The sequence below is a fragment of the Sinohyriopsis cumingii genome, chromosome 12 (genome assembly GCF_028554795.1).
Source record: "Sinohyriopsis cumingii isolate HCF-2022 chromosome 12, ASM2855479v2, whole genome shotgun sequence".
NCBI lineage: Eukaryota > Metazoa > Mollusca > Bivalvia > Unionida > Unionidae > Sinohyriopsis > Sinohyriopsis cumingii.
In genome coordinates this window covers 76,730,695-76,752,308 of record NC_142972.1, presented here as the reverse complement: position 1 = coordinate 76,752,308, position 21,614 = coordinate 76,730,695, and the positions used below count along the sequence as shown (strand labels likewise).

General features: G+C 33.2%; 1 protein-coding gene across 1 annotated transcript in view; it reads left to right on the top strand.

Annotated features, from left to right (window-relative positions):
• The first annotated feature begins 9,340 nt into the window (after positions 1 to 9,340).
• Positions 9,341 to 21,614, top strand: part of LOC149786786 (brevican core protein-like) — a 121,151-nt gene continuing 108,877 nt past the window's right edge. The window contains exon 1 of the mRNA XM_089975979.1: positions 9,341 to 9,506. The gene's annotated coding sequence lies outside the window, so the exon portion shown is untranslated. The remainder of the gene's footprint in view (positions 9,507 to 21,614) is intronic.

Here is a 21,614-nt window from a genome sequence, read left to right as displayed (position 1 = left end):
TTTGGATTTCCAACACCGGAGTACCATTATTTGTATTTTTACAAGGAACTGTAGATAAGCATAGTACTGACTACAGCATACATCATCATCATCCATCTTGGATTTTCCATCAACTTGAAATTATTTGAACTTTTGTTACTAGGACTTTTGCAATTTAATTCGTGGATTATTCATAGATTATTCTTGGATTTGATTCTCGAAACCATAATTTCTTCTCCTTTTTTCATTTTTACAGAATTTTTCCAGGAAAATAAATTAATTTTTAATTTTTAAAAGCTTGTTGTATTCACTCTTTCTGTGTTACTGTTTTTTCGAGTATAACGCATAACAATACTCCAACCACTTAGGCCATTGGAGTGGTCCCCATTTTTAATGTAGTGTTAGTTTACTGAGAAGAACCAGGAAGATTATTTAAAAGTTGTGTCTTTGGCCAGGGTTTTATACAGATTTTCAAAGACCATAAACATAGATTTCCAAGACCTATTTTTGCTAACATTTTGTAAACAAGTTATGTTATATGAGAACATAATGAATACAACATGTTACAATAGTGTTTAATGATGAAATGAAACTGAATGGGTTATCATTTTACTTTACTACATTTGAATCTAACAACCTTAGACAATTTTATCTGTGATTATGGAAAGAAATTAAAATGCTTGAGTTTATTTCAATTTTCAAAGACTTTTAAAGACCATAGGGTCATATGCTAAATTTTGTCAAACTTTCAAGGCATTGAAAATGCTACCTCATTTGTCACAAACTGTCAAAGACCATATGAACCCAGTTATACCATGTAAGTGTCGACTTTTGAAACTTATATTAGTTCAAAATTGTAACCTCTATTAATTGTAAAGGTTCATTTGTAATAAACCATATGTGAGATTATGCAAAGTGAACCACTACCTGCATTATATTTCAAATGTGGGCATTAAGCAGATTAGGAAAGAGCCCATTAATAAAAAGTGACAAATTGCTGTAGGGAGAAATAATCAGCTAGCTGATTCTGTCACTGTACCCCTATTTTATTTTATGACCTGTTACATCTATGGTATTTCCTTATGTTTAACACCAAAGAGACAATTCCTAATAAGGAATTAACTGGTAGTAGTGGGGAAAGAATCAGCTAGCTGATTCTGCCCACCACCCATTTGTTAAGGGAACCATTATATTTTGATATATCACTTGTATGCCTTAAGTGTATTACCAAAGGGCCCATTAATGAAAAGAAATTATTTGGTTGAAGGGGGAAAATAATGAGATAGCTGACTCTTCCCTCGTCCCCATTTGTTAATTGACTCATTACATATATATTTCACATGTGGCAGTACGCTTATTACCAAAGAGTCCATTATTGAAAAGAAACTAATGAGTTGAAGGGAGGGGTGGCTTATTAGAGAGGGAACTAACGGGTTGTAAGGGAGGGGGCAATACATAATTGAGGGGGATGGGGTGGAAAAATTGGCTCTTAAACTAAGAAAGGGAATGCTAACAATTTAGAAATGATTTGTATGTAGTTATAATGCCTGCACATTGTGAGATCAGCACTTTGACCATGGGAACTTCAGTATTATATAATTTGTTTAAAAATACTCAGTATCTTGTAACAAGCAATGTATCATCCAACAAATCAACACTGATCATCAAATCAGCATAGTTTCAAAAGCACCACATCATCACCATTAGTATCAAAAGCCAGAGTAATAGGCCATGTGACCCACTTCCAAGATCAAAAGGTCAGAACTTCTATAGGACTGTACATAATTGTATTGGACTAAGGCACATTGGCTTTGAGAGGTTGAATATTGTATGCCCATCTAGCAAATGCCAGCTTAGTAATTCACACTTAAGCCAGGAAGAAATACAGTTTAAGAATGTTATCGGTTTATGATTTTCCTGAAGAAGATAAAATGGGGAAGGATTATGAGACAGTAGAGGCTGGTGTGACAGGAGAGAGTAAGTACAATTTATATTGTTTAAATGAATGCTATAGTCAATATAATTGCTCAAAATGAATCAACTGAAACACTTCATAATTAAAACCCTTTGCATAGAAAATGGAAATTACTAAACTAATTTCTGTATTTCTACTTGAAACAATTTTGAAATAATTTTTATATATACTTATGTGTCAAATAAACACGCACATTAAAGAACCTGTGACCTTTCATTTTTAAATTTCAGTTAAAGGTTCAATTGTCTGCAAATGAGAACCATTATTCCATAATAGATACATAATGTAACAACACAATAATCAGATAACCTACCAGATGTCTGTGCACTGTAGAGGGCCATTTCAGCTCCATAAATACATTTCTAACTGACACTAGATCCACACTATGTTAGCAAAATTAGAAGGTTTCTTTCATGGAAATGACAGGGTTATGTATTAAGTTTGTTTTTTCTTCATTTCTTAATGATAATAATAATAATAATAATAATAATAATAATAATAATAATAATAATAATAATAATAATAATGATAATAATAATAATAACTGTGCTGTAAAGAGAAAGGTACATTGCTAAAGCTGTTATTAATATATACAGAAACATTTATAATTTTTGTAGGGTAAGGAACTTCTCTCCTCAACAGATGGTCTTTGATTCAGTGGACAAGAAAAGATTTGCATAAACTTGATGGCATAGATATTGATACCTATGCAATAGTGAAATGTAAGTATATTTTTATATTTGACTAGACAATCTTATCAACCAGTGCTTTTTTTTTCTTCTCCAGATTCTAGTTAGGGAGATGGCAAAATATTGTGTAAGGTGATGACTTTTGTAGAACAAAATATGTTTTTCTATGGATATGTATTGCAGTTAAAAATGCAGATAAACTGGAATAGGGATTACATTTACCTTGGCAGAAACTATTCAAAATGGCAATGTGTATCCTTACATGCAATAATGCCAGAATTATATTATGAGATTTATTGACAAATTACATATGCAGCAGTTCTAATATCTGCTGAAAACATTTTCAAATCATATTAAGTTTTTGAACAAATCTCTTGTATCATACATTTTTATGTTAATATGCAAATTTGTAAGCCAGAAAAATTCAGCATGCATATTTATTCAGTGTGAGTAGCAAGCAAATACCTTGACTGAGAAGCCAATCTCCGATATTAATTGCACCACTCTTTACTACAGAATCAAGCTACCATTAACTTGCTGACTGTGGCTTAAGGTACAGTTCCCAAAGAATCAGGTTATAACAGTCTTAGTTTGTGACACCTATAATGATAGTCACATACACCCTCCAAATATGGTGTGAGCTTGATTACCTTTGAAGTTGGATAAGTAACTTTGACACTTACAAGTTTAATCAATTAATTAACACCCCAACTAGAGTAACAGATACAAGTGCAACTATCATTGATCATATCTGTACTAATAAACCGGAAAATATAAATGAAATTAATGTGCCAGTGTATGCACTGACTGACCACTACGCACATGTTGAATAACTATGATGGTCTTTGAGACTGTCCTATTCTTGGGGACCTACCTTAGGACGGGATCAAATTTATAATACACAAATATTTCAATTACAATGACATATTTTAGTATTTAATACATTACAAGTTAGAACTCACTGATCTTAGTCCTGACAGGAGTTTTCATTAATGTCATACAAAAGCACTGGGATTTTCCATCGCCAGTCATATAAGTAGCTCCCATTTTCAAATTCCAATGGAATGCTTGGGGAACTTTTGACTTTCATTGAATTTAACACTTCCTTTAGTGAAGATAACCATTTGACATCTCAAATGAACTGACTGTATGCCATTATCATGGTCTCTTCCTGTGATGCCAGAAGAGCTGTTCAGAAACAATGATCATGGCAGTTCATGCCTGCATCCTCTGGTACCAGATTCCATTGTACTAACCATCAGATCCCCACCACAATAGTCTAATAGTTAATTTGCTGCATGCACACTTACAAGGAAACAAAAATGCAGTGTGTCTAATACGATCCTGCTTAAGAGAGATAAACTCATTATGCAGAGAAACAGTGTAAAGGCTATTCTGTTTTGATTTTGTTTTTGTAAGGGAAATTCATTTATGACTGAATTTACCTTTGCATGTCTGGATGACTGTATTATTTTATAATTATGTACACTTTCCTTGGGATAGATGAGGATATAACTCATTTTGTTAACTTTAAGTTCTAGCTTTTGTGTTGTAGTTTGTTATAGTCTATGGCATTAAACTGAGTACCAGTACATATTGTGATGAGAAGAAAGTTATATGTAATATTTCTCAAAACAAACTTTCATTCCTGTAATATTTGAAAATGTTAGCAAACAAAACAGAGCGTGCGTCATTCAAGCTAAAGCTTTCTGTCATGCTTTCGTTGTCATGATATTTGCACATGCTCATAATTGTCTGGCACGGTTTATGGGTCCAGTGCTTTACTGCAAAGATGTTAAAATATATTCATATTGTATGTGCAGCCTTAACACGTCACATTGGTTGCCTTGGGTTTTCTGGTGGAGCTACCAATATGATTTAGAAGTGACTGCCTTCATTTAAAAAATGCAATGTTGTTTGGCAACACACTTGTTTTTATAAGCATGTGTGCTTATTAATTGTGATTTACGTGCTTTCTTATCATTCTGTGATAGCAAATGAAAATAATACAGTTTTTCTTCTATCACTAGTTGTATGTCGAATACAGTTTATCAATACCCAATACCAATAATAAAAGATTATTTAGTGCTAATGGTACGACAAAACTTGAATAATACTGATGGTATGATGTGATCCTATACTCTATATTGATTCTTCACTGTCATCAGCACAAGACTATTCATTTCATGTACCAACATCATATTTATGAAATTTGGACATAAAAGTCAATAGACTTTCTTTTATGAAAACAGTTGCATCTTTAAAGCAACATTAATCCACAAGGCATAATGTACAAAAGGTTAATTTGTTAGAAAATAATTTATTTTCCAGTTCCAACGATAAAGAACAAAATGATTTGTCAATTATGATTTTCTTTGTAGGTAATCTCTTGAGAAGCTATTGGGATGGTGGAGTACAATACTGGTGCAATCTACATCGGACTGCTGGCGGGCAAAGAAAGGACATACATGTACTGCAAAAAGCCATTTGGGAAACTTGAGAATGGAAATTTTGAATTTCAATTTGCTGATAGTTTAGAAGCAACATTAAATATGAAAGATATCCAGAAAATCAACAAATTTATTTAATGGACAAGTTTGAACTAAATGTGTTATGGAAAATGAACATTAACATATAAAGGAAGCAGTTGCAATATACATTAAAAATTAAACACAGGTATGAATTATTGAACCACTCTTAAGAACTTCATTGGTTGAATCTCTTAGGTAGGACCTGCCTGCTTACTGCATCCTCTCTCCTTTTAGCTAAAGAGTTTTAAGTTGGGAGCACTCCATTTGAATGACAGTAATAATTCTCCTACGTATTATGATTGGGTGATTATTATCGAAGAAACATATCATTCTAGAAATGAACCGTTATTAATGGGTAAAACAACATCTCTATATAGTCACTAGGTCACATCAATTATTTTTAAATTATAATAGAAGACATGTCTTTAGAGTGGGTAAAAATGTAAATATTTAACCGCTTGAATCTAAATCACAAAAGTTGAACCTCAGGCAATCTTTGAAATGGAAGTTTTGATGCTGATAATATATGGAATATATCCTGATAAAACAGTGTTAAGAATTAAGTATGTTGCAAAATATTAAAATTTAGAAACAAAGTATTTATGAGCAAGTACATTTGAACTTGAAACAAAATTATCACTATGTTTGTGTTTCCTATTATATTTAAAGCTGGAGTCTTATGTGATGTCAGGTTTAAAAATAAAATGGAATTACATACTTGATAATATGCTTCCTTCTTATTACTCTATCTGACCTATATAATATCATCCAATATGTGCCGCCTATCCCTTTTTATGAAATATTCAAATAAAGACATAATATCAGTTGAACATTTTTCCTTCATTCATTTACGTTCGTATTGCATAGACAATTTGTTGGTTGAATATATTATACATGTTAGCTGTACTGTACTTTATTTCTGTGCTGCAAAGGTTTATGCCTTAATGAAGGTTAAAGCTAATTAAGTCATTCCTTACAACGATTTATATACAGGAACATACTGGTCAAGTGTACTGCATTTTTAATGTGCCCAAGTTATGTCATCACATCATTTTATAGCAAAATTAACAAAGCATTCCTGAAATAAATCAATTTCATAAAGTTCTAAATTTACAGTCAAAATAAGGATATTTAAAGGTCATATGTTAGTATTGTTAAAAATATGGGTATTTGATAGCAATGTGGTATTATTTTTTTCAGAATCTACTCATTTTCTACGGATTACAGCTGGTAGGGTTGTCACACTTTAGAATGGGATGGTGGTGGGTGGAGGTAAAATAAATAATTTACCTCATGAATTTATGTATAAAAATATCTTATATAAATCACTGGGATGGTTTGGTATTTTGCCATTCATTACATTTTAATGCTACACTTAAGTTCTTTAATATATTATATTCATTTTAAAATGGCCTGCAACAATGGGTAGTCTAACATAAGGATCACATGTGTTCTTTCGCATTTGGCGAATATACAGCTTTAAAACTTTTCAGATCTAACAGCCACACATACAACTTTTAATAAAAGCTGTTGCTGATACTAGCCAAATTTTGGCCAAGCATAGATTTATCCATGATTTAGTTTCTGTCTAAAAGTCATACATGTACATTATGGAAAGGGTCAATGTTGCAGATAGCCAAATTTAGGCTAATCATAGTTACCTAGATTTTGGTTTTGTACAGCCACACATGTGATTTATACTAAGAGGCATTGTAGACACTAGCCAAATTTTGGCCAAGCATAGATTTATCCAAGATTTGGTTTCTGTCTAAAGGTCATACATGTACATTATGGAAAGGGACAAAGTTGCAGGATAGCCAAATTTTGGCTAAGGTTTCTGCCAGCCTTACTGAGTATGGCAAAAGGAATCCTTAGCCAAATTCTGACTTATTTAAAACCTTCCTAGCTCCTCCTACATACAGTAAAGCTATTGAATAGTTATAGGCCAGATACTGGTCAAAGATTCTCAGTATGTGCTTTTGCTACTTTGGGTTAAGAGATTTTAGCCCACAGCAGAGGCCTGATTTGACTAAATGGAAAAGCTCGGAAGCTGTTCTTGTCAGTGCGCAACACAGTTTACAGCGTGATGCATAACATATAGGGGATACGTTGAACAATTTATTATATGTATATATATATATATATATATATATATATATATATATATATATATATATATATATATATATATATATGTATATATATATATGTGTGTGTGTGTGTGTGTGTGTGTGTGTGTGTTTGTGTGTGTGTGTATTTTGTAGATAAAAAGATAGTTGTCAAACAATGGGTGGTTGTACGTGCAAATGGACTGTTCATTCATTGTAAGGATGGGCAAATTAATCAGTGTGCGGATGAATTCAGAGGTAGTGTTTACATTCCTACAATCTGTCTAGATTCTGTACAAGCTTTAATTGCGGTGACAATGTCATGCATGATAGGAGTCAGAGGTACACAGTTCGACTGTGCTACCTACGACATTCACCTGCTGAAGTTACTATTGACATAACAGAAGGTAACAGAAGTACGTTTAGTGAAAAGGACAAAGTAATATGAGTACAGGGAGATATCCCTGACATATTTGTCTCCTTCCTTTTACGCTTGACAGCACATCGCACCATGTGACAACAGACTCCAGCCCGCATTCATTTGCCTAATTTAAAAGTTATGATCGGTCGATGAACTATCTTATAATATAGAAAAATATATGAACTTTAGAGAATATATATATATATATATATATATATATATATATATATATATATATATATATATATATATATATATATATATATATATATATATATATATACACGTTTAGAATTTAAAAAGTACCTACCTTCGGTCATGGCGTTTCAAATAAGTTTGTTAACAGATATTTCTTTGGAACAGCCCAGATATATATATATATATATATATATATATATATATATATATATATATATATATATATATATATATATATATATATATATATATACGTATAGTCTATATTTGCGTTTCTGCACTGAATTTTTCAACGTGTCCAAATAAGAATAAATCGTGTTAATAATACGTATCTACCGAGCAAACCTTACATGAATGTCTTGACCAAGGTTATCCGGTACTGTTTGGTGAGGCTGAACATTACAAAAACACGTACCATGGAGTACTCGGGTTACATATTTTGCGTTTGGAACAGTATCAATGCATAAGTTCTCACTGTGCACCGCAGATACATTGTAGCACAAAATCACGCCATATTTGTCATATTCCAAAGAATGAACAATTTCCTTTAAATTAGCAGCAGGAATACATAGATCATCAGCACCACCTAAACTAATACAAAATAATAAACGCAAAATGTGGAAAAATACATAATGACTATATTCCTGAGTTCTTATCCGGAAGTAAAACGATGATTTGAGTCTATACCAGTATGTATTCAATAACCATAATCATTACTTTATGACGGACATAAGACGAAAGAGAAGTGCGCCTGGGAGAACTTTCGACCACAAACTTCAGTAGTGTATTGGGAGCGTTTCAAAGTACTATAAATTACAACGGTAAATAAGCATCATCTCTCTCTCTCTCTCTCTCTCGCTCTCTCTCTCTCTCTCTTTATATATATATATATATATATATATATATATATATATATATATATATATATATATATATATATATATATATATATATATATATATATATATATATGCGTGTGTGTGTTTGGTAGATATATGGTTCCTGTGATGGGCATATGATTGAAATAACAAACAGGCAGATTAATAGATGCAGGGAGGGACTCCCATATTAATAGATGAAGGGAGGAACACATACGTTAGTGTGCAGTTTGAAACATATTTGGTGTTTAGAGTCCTACATTACAGACGGATAGTTCAGATACCTGAATACTGTTGATAGGTAAGCAATTAAACCTCTTTCGCATGTGTCATAAACACTGCAGCAATTACGTTTTCACGGAAAGAGTGTAATGTTAATAGTGTTGTAATGAGCACGTGAAAACGTTTGCCCCATATGTCCCGCCTTGATGTTACGCTTCATAGTAACACCATTACTGGGGATAAATAGGATATCGCATTTATTTCCTTAGCTTACAATAGGTTCGTGATAAAGAATGATAAAGCAATATAACAACGTTAGAGATAACAATCTTCATTTGAAGCAAATGAGGATGAATTGATAGGTACTGCCAGGATAAATACGGGTAAAGTAAAAGTGAATTATTCAACTTGAAATACTTTATTTTTGTATTCAGTTACGCTATACCCTTAAGCAGATTGGAAGAAAACCACATCGGCGAATTTATTTGAATCAACAAAAAACAAGGTAAGCACCTTTTACATTTGTATATATAAGTAATGGGACACATTATACTAAAATGGGACCCCAAGGTAAATGAGGTAAACGATCAGATGAAAACAGGAAATGAACATAACCCTGACGTCTTTCAAAGATATATATTGTAGCATAAAGTGAGGGGCATGGCTTGAAGGAAATACATTATTCCATTGTACATTTCGCACGCGTCTGTCTATTGTCTCTTTTTAGAAATAATCTCAGTATCGTCCAAACTAGTCATTTTGTAACACGTTGGTTCTATTTTGAAGGGTAGTGTAATTTGTTGAGTTTGTCGACCGGGAAAATTGTAGTTTGTATTCACTTCATGGTTTTATGTTTGTTTTGTAAAACTATATCATGACAGGTGTATTAGCCATTGAAATGTGTGTTTGTCTTACCCTAAATGAAAGACCGTACTTTGGTTTGCTTGCCAACTAAACCATGTCTCTTTATTTCCCATACAACCCTATTATCTCGCTTATTAAGTTAAACATTCTACCCCATTTTTTAACATATTCACCTTCCACTATCTTCCCTTTTAAAAACAATACTACTTTCCTAATAATACTTACATATACAAACATATATCTAATACCAACACCACATTGTCTACTTCCAACAATTCATTATCTACGATTTAGTCAACAATTATTTATTATCCAGCAACTAATTAGCAACTATCGACACAGAGTGACCTACTAGCAGTCACCATTCTATCTCTTATAAGTCACGCAGTGATCTGCTGCTAATCAAACAATTATATACAATAAACAGCCAGTGTCCAGCTATCCACCTACCTGTTATACAATATGAATACCAGGACTTCTATTATCAAGCACACATTTTTTAAACTCTTCAGAATTATTTACAAACAAGGGTACCTTACCATAAGAATGACCCCTCTTCATAAGTAATGCAAACCTCCTAAAACTAACTACAATGGCAGTGGCTATCTTCAACTCATCTACTGGCCCCACATGGTATGATTTAAAAGAAGGAGCATAAAAACGACCAAACCCATTATCAACAGAAATAACTTCTTTATCTCCCCTTACCCACCCTAAAATCCTCATTGCCCCATATATAATGTACATACTATCCCTATAGCTCCTTTTTCAAAACAAAACTACCACGACAGATACAAGGAGGAGGATTTAAAGAAAGTAGTGTATTTTTGTATGTATTTCAATGTGTTTACGTGTTTGTATTGAATCACACATTTTAGTTGACCACGTCCGATAATGTTTGATCTTCCAAGTATGGTAGATGTACGAGACTCAAAGTAATGTGAATACTTGAGGATTTACCATTTATTTTTACTTTTATTTAAGTACGAACCCAAACAAAATCGCTTTTGAAACTGCGTGATCTGCGAACAAAACTTAACTTGTTAATCATGAGAATTAAATTTTAGATCTAGTATGGACATAAAAACTAAAATTCTTTTAAATGAGCTCTTCAGTCCATCCTGATAATCTACTTGCAATTAATTTAAACAAATTAAATTTCACTGCTAATGTCGGAGCAAATGAAGGTCTGTGAGCGGTGCAAAAAAATATTATTTCATGTTGATAGAGGCATGAACGGAAAAATTTTCAAACGGGTCTTTCTAATCAGATTGCTGGAAAGCGTAATTGAGAAGAAAAAAATTGAATTAATCGCCAATGAACTGAAAGGTATGTGCAATTAAATTCTAGAAACTTGCATAATTTACTGAAACAGTCGGTACTTAATTTATATATGACCTGTACGACTTGTACTTCAAATTGATACCAACAATTATACACATGTGTATTTATGCAAAAGATGGAATCAAACGATGCATGTACTACTAGATATGATGATATATTGCTCCAATACAAGGCTGCCGACCAGAACAATAGCGGAAGAGAGCAAAAGGGGAACAGATCAGTACAGATGTAAATAGAACACTTAATTCATGGTCACAAAATAAAAAACTGAAATGATCAAATAATTCAGAATCGTGACATCAGCTACAACATAAAAAAGAAATGCGAATACTAATAGCAAAGAATATTATAGTTTTATGCAAAATTTAGTTTGAATGATGGTTTAAATTTTCGTGTATTACCATACGTGTACGATAGAAAGATACATATAGAGAAATAGTAAGAGAGATATTTAGAGATGCTACAGTAGTACAAGGAAAGAGTGAAAGGATCTCTGCACGCGTTATGCTTTCTGGAATTTAAGCGAATATGTAAAATTTTGCTGAAAATATTAATATATACCTCACATATTTAATCAAATTAATATATCGTTTGAACCGATCCATAATTATTTCAATAATTTTCGACATGTTGGAAAATTTGTTTCAGGGTATACAATTTAAAATCTAAAGAGCCATGCAAACAAATTAACTCACTTATTATAGACGTAACACTGTAAGACAATGAAACGAATATCGTTTAGAGGAGAAATTCCACTCATTAGTTATCTTCTTTGCTCTTGATCTCTCAGCGACAGTTGTATTCACCCAATGTGTAGCTTAAGTTGGTTCAGTTTCTTAAATAACCACAGGATAACTTTTAATGTCATGACCTTAAATAATATACATTATAATTTCTATCGCGTACTTTGTTAGTTATTCATCACGTACGCATGCATATCGCTGTCTGGCAATATCTGTGTCAACTTTTGTGCGGCCGTACCTTTAAGTCATTTATTCTTAAATGATGCAGTAGAAATATGTGTTAACCGCGAATAATGTGATTTCGTGTACGGACGATTCAAACAAATTTAATTATAAACCTCATATTTTAACCTTTGAGAGGTTTTTAAAAGAGTTTCGTACTATCATATACACGCTACCATTGTTAAATATTCAAGCATGACATAAATAACGAACAACATTTGATGTTCTTCTTTACTGCAATTGCCATATTTTAATGTACGTTTTAAAGCGGAAAAAAGTTGGAGTTGAAGTGTATGCGACAAATCAAATTATTTAAATTACATATGATTGGTCTAGTGTTTAAATAAGAGCATGCATACATCCAAATTGGCATTTTGCTACGTCTTAAATTTGTTCTCGGCATATTTGCCGTTACATTATTATATCTCCCTCTATCATACACATACACACCCACTTGTGATGCTTGCTGAGAGAGGCTGCTACTGTAACCCTTTAGGCCATATAATGTTCTAATGTACTCACATACACAGAATAAAGTCCAGGTCCCAGTTTCACTCACTGTCTTAATATTTTCCCTCACATTGAGAGTTTGTATTAGTTTGCTAGGGACACTTTAGACAAAGTTGTAAATTGAGTCAAAAACATACACACACAGAATTGTAAGAATGTACCTTATTTTTTAAATTGATAACTAGGATATCCGTTAGATTCATGGGTAATCTTTCGTTTTGCAAAATGAGTTGAGGTGTTATGCAAATTTCATAAAATCAGCAGATGTTTTTGAGAGATAAAGAAACTAATTTTCTTGTGAATGGCAAATAGTATTATAAAGTGTTAATCCTTTACTCCTGAATGCTGGAAATTGTCGTTATTGCTAGCGTACGAATAAGAAGTATTTATTTAAATCAGAATTTTAGGAAGTCATATTGATATGTTAAATGAACTGGGATCAGAAATCCAACTTAAGCTTCTCCTTGTATCTTCGGACTTATGGTATTTGTGCATGTTATTGATTGTTCTTTTGTGTGAAATCTAAGCTTAAAAACTTGAAAATGAAACATCCCGCTACTCTCTCTCTCTCTCTCTCTCTCTCTCTCTCTCTCTCTCTCTCTCTCTCAGTTTAAGCATATTTTATTGCCATGGGAATAACATATTTGAAAAAGTGCAGTTTTCAAAATTACAGGAAACGTGTCAAAAAGATCGTAAATGTTCCTCTTCATTATTCAATACAAACACGGCAGCAAAATAATATATGCTTCACGTTATTTTTGTCTGTCTATCTCACACACGCCAAAAATGTACCTTAAGTCAGATTACATCATGTCTTATACATCTCATAGAAAACACATCTGGTTGTTAGTTGATTCCCTGTCACAAACTGAAACGTGAGCTAGGGATTATGCAAATTAGGCAGTTTATGATGTGTAAAAAAATAAAATATGACATCTTCGCCAGTCAAGGATCGTCGATGCACTTTGTCGATGTGGATCAAAGTGGATCGATGACCTACGGCAGCTTAAGTTGGACTTTTATCAGTTATTTCATAATGACACTGACGTGTATCAGTGTGAGAATAGTTTCACACTGGCGATTCCATTTATATGGCCTTAGTAGCGATATCACTTTGTAATTACTTTCTTTGATAAATTTGGGAAATATATGTGCCCTTGTGTACGTTATCTAAACGTATAGTTTCATATTGAAGCATATTTCAATTTATGACTGTGTTATTCTCTCTATATATCTATCTATCTATTTATATCTCTCTCTCTCTCTCTCTCTCTCTCTCTCTATCTATCTATCTATCTATCTATCTATCTATCTATCTAACTATCTATCTATCTATCTATCTATCTATCTATCTATCTATCTATCTATCTATCTATCTATCTATCTATCCATCTATCTATCTCTCTCTCCATGAACGAAATATCTTAAAATAGGTCAAGTACATTTATATAAGCAACGAGGTGCCATTACAACAATCCATATAACGAACCCCAAACAATAAAAAGGAGTTTTGAAATATTAGCTTATTTAAAAATGGGTTTCCACATGCATTGTGCACATTTTTAGCCAATAAATTAGTTTAACCTGCTTTTATGCCATATTCAGGGTACTACAAACAGTTCCAGTTACACTCAGTGAGAATCAGTTCACAATTTTGAACCCAAATACTCTACTAAATATAATAGTAAAAATATTTAATTAGTGTTTAAGCTCTTATCTGACCCATAAGCATGTTTGAGAACAGAAGAGAAAGCGGGAATTAAGAAGTGTATTATTGCAAACCGAAATTAATGGAAAGTCAAAATTCGTGGAGAGCATCTGCTACCGAACTAGAATTAAAGATTACCGAGGTCACAATTAATGCCTGACTGCATACATAAGGAGAATAACACAAACATCTAATAATACAATCCTTATAGGTAATCACACAATAATTAAAAAATATACAATAATTGTTGAATATAGATTTAATAAAAATAAAGTAACATGTCATGATTATTACAAATGTATGTTATTTACCCGCCCTAGGGCGGGAAAAAACAAAAACGTAGAAAGAGTTTACAAAATTGGATGGGCAAGTTTAAAAGAAAGTTTGAACATAAATATAAAAATTCTCAGTGTGCGGATGAAGACTTTGGTAGTGTTTAAAGTCCTACAGTAGAGACTAGATGATGTAGAAAATTTCCCTCTTATGGTAACTTTATACCTCATCGGAATTACATCTATATAATTCATCGGTACGTGTTTAGGTATGATATGAAACCTGCCGTAGTTATTGTTAAACTAACATGAGTAATACAAATATTGTTAATAAAGGAAAAAGGTAATATGAACACAAGGGAAAATCCTTGACAATGCATATCCTCATTTATTTTACGCTTGACAGTGACTTGCGTCATGCAATGACAGACTAGATACCTGATAAAGTTGCATAACTTGCCGATAGCATAGGTCGAAATAATTTCGTCCCAGTTTTGAAACAAATATTTTTACTTTAGAGATAGAAGTCTTTATTTGATTAAAGTGTAACGAACCATAGAGGATGAATTGATAGGTTTGGCTCGGATAAATAAGGGTAAAGCTCGACTTGGGAGACTTTGTTCGTTTCTGATTCAGTTAATGTAGACCGTTGGGCTGTTTCAAAGAAATAAGCTTTAACGAATTCATTTGAAACGATAGCTTATCCATTTCTCATTATGTACATGCATGTAGGCAGAAACTAGACTTTGGCTAAATGTATGCTGATCCAAAATTGCTTAAGCAATTTAAAGTGCATGGTCATAACCTACATGTGTTGCTTTTAGGCAGAAAAGTCAAGTTTGTTTGATGCATGCTTGGTCATAATTCAACTAAAACCAAAGGTACTATCACCATAATCTTTAGGATTATTCTGATAAATTAAATTAAATTATAGCTAAATGTATGGTCAGACATCTTTCGCAAAATTTAAATTCAAAGTTATGCATCAAAAAATATTGCAACTGGTTGTAAAGACAAATGGCAGAAAATTTATTTTTCTTTGAAATATAAATCCATTTGGTAAATTACCTCCCTTATCCCACATCAACCACCAATTCATTCAGCTGTGGTGCTGATCCTCCTACGCGTTTATACTTTAATAATGTCTCATCGAACAGTATAATACAAATACACTCTGATATGTAACCCTGACAAAACAAACCGAGAATTAAAATGATATGACAACGTAGTCACTCAAATATGCTAAGACAGATTGTAAACTAAACTCTCCACCTTAGATGACATTGTGAAAGATTGTAAAATCTAAATTCCATGGAAAAGGAAATTTCTTAAATATGAATTTTACTAAAAATTAATTTATCTGAAATATTGGTAAATTGCGGCTCCAGAACCTGCTCCCAATTTATTTTAAAACTCAATGTTCGTAACGTAAGTAACATAAAGGTGCAAAAACAACACGTGTTGTAACAGGTAAGAAATAATTTAGTTATCTAAAGTTATATAATGGAATTGTAAGATGAACTTATGATGTTCAGATTCTTGAATGTAATGGTCTGCCATCAGTCCTGATGTATCAAATGGTATTGTCAATATCTTATTGAAAAACTCAAGTAATCCCAGAATAGCATTTTAGTCAAATGAGCATTTTGTAATTCTGACGAATAATACAAACAAATGTCTTCTCTCAAATAATGTCAAAACACAACATCAAACAGCTTTCCTGACTGATTTTAATACACAAACATGTGAAACAAATCCGAAATAAGAATGAACCCAAATTGTGTATACATTGATTGATCTGTTCTTTCCTAATATACACCTACAAGGGTCAATTACCCCACGCGACACCTTACTACTCAATCAAATATTTCACAGAACCTATTTACGTGACCAAACCCACTTAATGATAGATAACTTATTTCGTCTAAGAACCAGCCTTACCCCACAAGCCGACAAGAAATTGCCCCAACTTGTCAACAGGTTTTATTATTAGAAATTTGATAACATCCATGCATGGATCCTTTTCAATGTCTACGCACTTTTAATATCTTAAAACAGAATGTGTACCCTGTACACAATTAACTATGTAATATCTTCTTTACAGATAATCAACGAAAGTTAAAGTCACGAACAAGTATTACACATGATATAGAAACAGTCACGTAACAAGAGTTCTAAATGTATAAGTAGCTTCTGATTGGGTGTTTGCGGTCCCCCACCACCTTGTTGTCCTGACCCAAAGCCATAGCGTCAGTCACCGTAAGTTGGCAAGTAAGCACCAAAAAAAAAAAAAAAGGCAGCCAGTGGATTAATATTCCAAGGAAGAAATTAAAACGTACACACCTTCTTTACGATGCATATTCCTACTGGGTAAACAGCAGTACTGAATCAAGGGATGCTTCCGGGCTATATATAGCTTGCTGTGCGATTACATCAACCATAACTAATGGAGATAGTATCAAGGCGGCCCATCTTGAGTGTGTTTACATTCAGAGAGAGATCAGCAATTTTGATTAATCTGCATCGGATAGGAACAGCATTGCTAATTCGAAAAATAGCTGAATATTTTGAGTGAAGGAGTTGGAAATATGACGTTGGCCTGCAGTAACTGTCTAAGCTTACCATTACACAAGTTTACTAAAATTGTCTGGGTTGATTGATTGTAGTTAATGGATAAGTTCAAAACAATTATTTTCTTGCCAAGTTTATTAAATATATGACCCAAGTATCAATTAAGGATGTAACGCTTATCTCAGTTGTATAAGATACTCTACGTGTCAGCAACATTGTTCATTTGTCAATTTTAGAACCTATTATTGTGCATTCACCGCCAAGGTTAAAACAGGTCTTTTACTTTCACGCGCTTGGCTAGTCATTACCTCCTCACAATAGATTTTGAACAGGAATGTGTTTTTGTTTTATTCAGCAGACGTAAAATAGAGAATTAAGTTTCTATTTTCCTCGTAAGTGCTCTGTATATAACTAGCACTGTCTTGCGCTCGTCGCTAGGTCCGTGCAACCGATTAGTGGGTAATGTTGCCACTTGAAATTCGAGTATGATAGTGTTTTGTTATTAATGAGATGCAAGCAATGGTAGAGTTAGCACCTCTCTGCGATCCTAGTCCTTTCACACGTACCTTGTTATACATTGTCCCATAGTTAAGCAATTCAATGGTTCTCTCTTTTTCTTCCTCCATCAAGACGAACATAACTTCAAAATTGCCTATATTATGAAATCAGCTTTTTAGGTAAACAACGGGTTTTGGTGGTGGTGATGTTGTCATCCCCCAAAATGCACAAAACGAAATCAACCCACCCACCAGAAGGTATGTGTCATGTGTTAACGTATCTAATGATAGCTTTGTACATGAATTGTGCAAATTTTCTGTGATTGAACGTGCAGTGGTACATATTTCTAATTTATATTCAATGTGAACCAAACAGTTCCTCTTGGTGACTGGAGCTCTCGGCTCAAACGATAGGCTGCCAAGAACGAAATCGGACGGGGGCCTCGAGAGACCGAGTGGTCTAAAGCGCTCTCCGTTACGGATCACTGCCATCTCACCTCTGTCTGCGTAGGTTCGAGTCTCAGATTTGGCCCAATGTCTGTATAAGAGAAAACGTTCCAGCAGCTTCTCGTGTGTCGGTGGTTCTTTCCGGGGTTTTCACGGGTTTGTCCTCCACCATTTATACTGGTCTCCATGCATAGCGTGTTTTGTGCTCTAAATGGCGTTAAATCATACAAAAACAACAGCGAAATCGGACAATCACAGATTTGTTCCATATATATTGAAGTTAGAAATCATCATTGTCAATGTAGGCCCATTCTGGAGTCTACCCATTACATATTCGGTCTAAACAAATTTAGTTTTCAATTTTAATTAACTGTCACGGTCAGCCCATGACACAACGGTGTATTTCTTGTTACTGAAAACTAATATTTACTGTTACTATACTTTCTATAGCACTGTTAAAAGTAAATGAAGTGGCATTACTCAGAAAAAGTATCAAGATACGTTGAAGTTATTTCTTTTGTTTTCTTTAAACACGTGCTGCGCACATTGCGACATCACAGCGTGGGGCATAGAATTTATATTGAATCACAACTTTTGGTTGACCTCGTCCAATAATGTTCGATCTTCCAAGTATGGTAGATCTGCGAGACTCGAAGTGCTTTCTGGAATTTAAACGAAAACATAAAATTTTGCTGGTTATGGTATATATATATACCTCACATATTTAATCAAATTTATATATCATCCTTTCAACCGATCCATAATTATTTCAATAATTTTTGACATGTTGGAAAATTTGTTCCATGGGTCACAATTTAAAATCTGAAAAACAATGTAAGCAAATTAACTCATTTTATAATTGACGTAACACTGTAAGACAATTAAACGAATATCGTTTAGATGAGAAATTACATTCATTAGTTGTCTTCTTTGCTCTTGATCTCTCAGCAACAGTTGTATTCACCCACTGTGTAGCTTAAGTTGGCTCAATTTCTTAAATATACTCAGGATAACTTTTAATGACTTAACCTTACATAATATACATTATAATTTCCAGCGCGTACATTGTTAGTTATTCATCACGTACGCATGCATATCGTTGTCTGGTAATGTCTGTGCCAACTTTTATGCGGACGTACTTTGAAGTCATTTATTCTTAAATGATGCAGTATAAACATGTGCTAACAACGAATAATGCGATTTCGTGTACGGACGATTGAACTAATTTAATTATAAACCTTATATTTTAACCTTTGAAAGTTTGTTTAAAGAATTTCTTACTATCATACACACGCTACCAGTGTTAAATATCCAAGCATGATGTAAACAACGGATAACATTTGATGTTCTTCTTTACTGCAATTGCCGAATTTTAATATACGTTTTAAAGCGGATAAAACAGTTGGAGTTGAAGTGTATGCGACATATCAAATTATGTAAACTACATAGGATTGCTCACGTGTTTAAATAAGAGCATATTTACAGCCAAATTGGCATTTTACTACGTCTTAAATTTGTTCTCGGCATATTTTCCGTTACATTATTATTTATCTCTCTCTATATCACACACATACACACACACACTTGTGTCGCATGCTGAAAGAGTACCGCTACTGTAAACCTTTAGGTCATATATTGTTCTAATCTACTCACATACACATAATAAAGTTCAGGTCCCAGTTTCACTCAGTGTCTTAATATTTTCCCTCACATTGAGAGTTTGTATTATTTTGCTAATGACACTTTAGACAAGGTAGTGAATTTAATCGTATACATACACACAGAGAGTTGTAAGAATGAAACTCACGATTTAATTTTTTTAACTAGGATATCCGTTAGCCTCATATGTAGCCTTTCGTTTTGCAAAGAGATTTGAGGTGTTATGCAAAATTCATAAAATCAGCAGATTATTTTGGAGATATAAAGAAAATAATTTACTTGTGACTAGCAAGTAGTATTACTAACTTGTTAATCCTTTACTCCTGAATGCAGGAAATCGTCGTTATTGCTAGCCTAAGAATAAGAGGTATCTATTTAAATCTGAATTTAAGGAAGCCATATTGATATGTTAAAATAAATGGGGTCAGACAACCATCTGAAGCTTCTTCTAGTATATTCAGACCTATGCTATGTCTGCATGTTATTGATTGTTCTTTTGTGTGAAATCTAAGCTTAAGTACTTTAAAACGACACATCTCGCTACCTTCTCTTTCTCTCTCTCTCTCTCTCTCTCTCTCTCTCTCTCTCAGTCTATGCATATTTTATTATCATGGGAATAATATATTTGCAAAAGTGCAGTTTTCAAAATTACAGGAAACGTGTCAAAAAGATCGTAAATGTTCCTCTTCATTATTCAATACAAACACGGCAGCAAAATAATATATGCTTCACATTATGTTTGTCTGTCTATCTCACACACGCCAAAAAAAGTACCTTAAATCAGATTACATCGTGTCTTATACATCTGGTAGAAAACAGATCTGGTTGTTAGTTGATTCCCTGTCACAAACTGAAACGTGAGCTAGGGATTATGCAAATTAGGCAGTTTATGATGTGTAAAAAAAATTAAAATATGACATCTTCCCCAGCAAGGGTCGTCGATGCACTTTGTCGATGTGGATCATAGTGGATCGATGACCTCCGGCTGGTTAAGTTGGACTTTTATCAGTTATTTCATAATGACACTGACATGTATCAGTGTGAGAATAGTTCCACACTGGTGATTCCATTTATATGGCCTTTGTAGCGATATTACTTTGTAATTACTTTCTTTGATAAATTTGGGAAATATATGTGCCCTTGTGTACGTTATCTAAACGTATATTTTCATATTGAAGGGTATTTCAATTTTTGACTCTGTGTTCTTCTTCTTTCTCTGTCTCTCTATCTCTCTCTCTCTCTCCATGAACGAAATGTATTAAAAAATAGGTCAAGTACATGTATATAAGTAATGAGGTGCCATTACAATAATCCATATAACGAACCCCAAACAATAAGAACTTTGAAAATATTAGCTTATTTAAAAATGGGTTTCCACATGCATCGTGCACATTTTCAGCCACTGAATTAGTTTGACCTGCTTTTATGCCATATTCAGTGTACTACAAACAGTTCCAGTTACACTCAGTGAGAATCAGTTCACAATTTTGAACCCAAATACTCTACTAAATATAATAGTACAAAAATTTAATTAGTGCTTAAACTCTTATCTGACCCATAAACATGTTTTAAACATAAGATAAATTGGGGATTAAGAAGTGTATTATTGCAAACCGAAATTAATGGACAGTCAAAATTCGTGGGAAGCATCTGATACCGAATTAGATTTCAAGGTTACCGAGGTCAGAAGTCATGCCTGACTGCACACATAAGGAGAATATCACAAACTGCCAATAACACAATCCTTATAGATAAGCACACAATAATTAAAAAAAA